The sequence below is a fragment of the Macrobrachium nipponense genome, chromosome 4 (genome assembly GCF_015104395.2).
Source record: "Macrobrachium nipponense isolate FS-2020 chromosome 4, ASM1510439v2, whole genome shotgun sequence".
In the NCBI taxonomy this organism is placed as follows: domain Eukaryota; kingdom Metazoa; phylum Arthropoda; class Malacostraca; order Decapoda; family Palaemonidae; genus Macrobrachium; species Macrobrachium nipponense.
In genome coordinates this window covers 126,776,845-126,779,344 of record NC_061100.1, presented here as the reverse complement: position 1 = coordinate 126,779,344, position 2,500 = coordinate 126,776,845, and the positions used below count along the sequence as shown (strand labels likewise).

Genomic DNA, 2,500 nt, shown 5'->3' with positions numbered 1-2,500 from the left:
GCATTATAAGAAATGATGCATTTAAATTCAAATGCAGCTTCATACCCTTGTAAAATTTTATTCCGTCATGGCGACAGCTGGACTAAATATTTTACTCGTTTCATTATCTGGCTCACTTTGTTTTGTCTATAGTCAGGCACAGGATCTGAAAATGTGATTGTATTAGAAATACATATATTTGAAATATGTGTCTATCAAACTGTCTATTTTTCTGTCTATACATGTATATTCATATATATACTATATGTGTGTATATACCTGCATGTATATGTATGTGTATTTGTGTATATATGCATGCACATAGACATGTTTACGCATATGTGTTCATTAGCAAAATGGTTATAGATGGGCATGGTACTATTCTATATTTGTTTATAACCACTGAGGAATTTATCTTTTTATCCCCCTTTTCCTACATAACTAGTTATAGACAAGAGGATTGCTCGTTTGAACCCCGTAGCCAATCGCTTGTAAAATATTTTCCTGTGCTTAAAAACGGAATAAGAAACATGTCATGTTATACAACAACCAACCACTCACTCTGAAAAGATTAAAGTTCTGGTCACGCAACTCTACTGTAATAACACCTCAGCCCACACAAGAAAATCTCCAAATCTGAACTCATATATATTAGTTTTAACTTCAGTTGCCTCATATATATTGTATATATATATCTATATATATATATACATATATATATATGTATGTATGTATATATTAGTTCAAGTCTTCCTGGGCCTGATCTCCTGTTTCTACACACACACACACACACACACACACACACACACACACAGCATATATATATATATATATATATATATATACACACACACACACACACACACACACGCATATATATATATATTTATATATGTGTGTGAGTGTGTGTGTGTGTGTGTGTACGGTATATTTCTTCATACGTCTATCCCTCGACCCAGCAGACGGTATCACACATTTACAGCTGGAAAAAGTAGTGAGGGATAGACTGGGGCCAATCACGGACCTAGCAAACATGAGCAGAGAGTTGTGCCACCTTCCCTTCGATGGGGTTAGCTCCAGAAAACAATGGAAACTTCATTGCTTTACTCAGCAGTTTCTGAAGCAAGAAGGAAATCAACGCTCAGAAAACTTCCACTTTATTCAACTCTTCACATATCTAAGCAGAAGGCTGCTCTATTCACCCCTATTTTGAGCGTACTCTCTCACCTCCGAGACATTAGGGCCCTTCCGCTCTGAAGTCTCTCACATTATCTATCAGGCTATTTCTAGATCTCCCCTCGACTCTCCTCCAAAATTTCCGAATCACTCATAAATACTTTCGTTACCCTTTTGTCCTTTTCATTTCCTCTCTATGTATATGCAAGTATATAAATAAATAAATATATATATATATATATATATATATATATATATAAATACACACACACAGATGTATAGTATGTATATATATATATATATATATATATATATATATTTATATATATGTTTGTGTATGTATGTATGATTGTACGTCTGTATATGTTTACAGATACTACTATTTCTAATTGTATATTTCTATGAAAATTAGTCTCTCTCGTCTCTCTCTCTCCCTCTCTCTCTCTCTCTTCTCGCTCTTTTATCTCATCTCTCCTCTCGTCCTCTCTCTCTTTCTCTCTCTCTCCTCGTTCTGTCCTTTCAGACGCTTGTTATATAATAATATATATATATATATATAATAATCATATTATATAATATACATATGTGTAATATATATATGTTCTCTCTCTCTCTCTCTCTCTCTCTCTCTCTCTCTCTCTCTCTCTCTCTCTCTCTCAACTAAAGAAGGTAAGAAAAGTCTCCTTATCACAGTCATGGCGGATGCGAAGGAAGGAGCTGAATATGAAACGAAGTTTACATATCCCATGCTTATTTACGTCATGTGGTGTAATTTTGTTGGCAATATAATTAACAGCAAAGAAGTAAAACGAAGCCTAAGCTTTTCTTTGCCTTTGGTCGGATGTCTCAAGTATGTATATAAATTCGTTATTTCGTGAGAATTATGTAAAAGACAATTAAAAATTCATGGAACGGAATACCCATACTATACGAAGAGCGACAATGAGAGTAAAAGAAAACAAACTGCAATGTACAATAACAACTGGAATGATACTCTGTATTTCAAGTCTGATGCGAAATTCACAAAGCAAACAAGGTAATGAGACAAATCACGCCTAACAAAAATGCAGAGATATGACAACGTTAATCGCCTCATATCAGTCGTCAGAGAAGCCATAAAAAGCGAATTACGTAGCACACGCAATGATTCGCCTCCCGGATGTTTAAAATCAGCGACATTTTCACATGAGCAAACAACCCGAGTCTGAGAACCTCCGATATCGCACGAAATTTGCGCCAATGTTAAAAAGTTGCTTTTAACCGATCGGTTCCGGATCTAGATAAAGTCCACCTCGAGAACTCGAAAGGATTTACGTATTTGCTAGGAAACGAGCAGCCTCGCCTT

The 2,500-nt window shown here is 35.3% G+C and overlaps 1 protein-coding gene and 1 long non-coding RNA gene across 2 annotated transcripts in view; one reads left to right on the top strand and one right to left on the bottom strand.

The window, feature by feature from the left end:
• The window catches only part of LOC135211146 (uncharacterized), a 152,399-nt gene that overhangs the window by 81,280 nt on the left and 68,619 nt on the right, over window positions 1-2,500 (bottom strand). The window lies entirely within an intron of this gene.
• The window catches only part of LOC135211144 (sodium-coupled monocarboxylate transporter 2-like), a 121,838-nt gene that overhangs the window by 75,563 nt on the left and 43,775 nt on the right, over window positions 1-2,500 (top strand). The window lies entirely within an intron of this gene.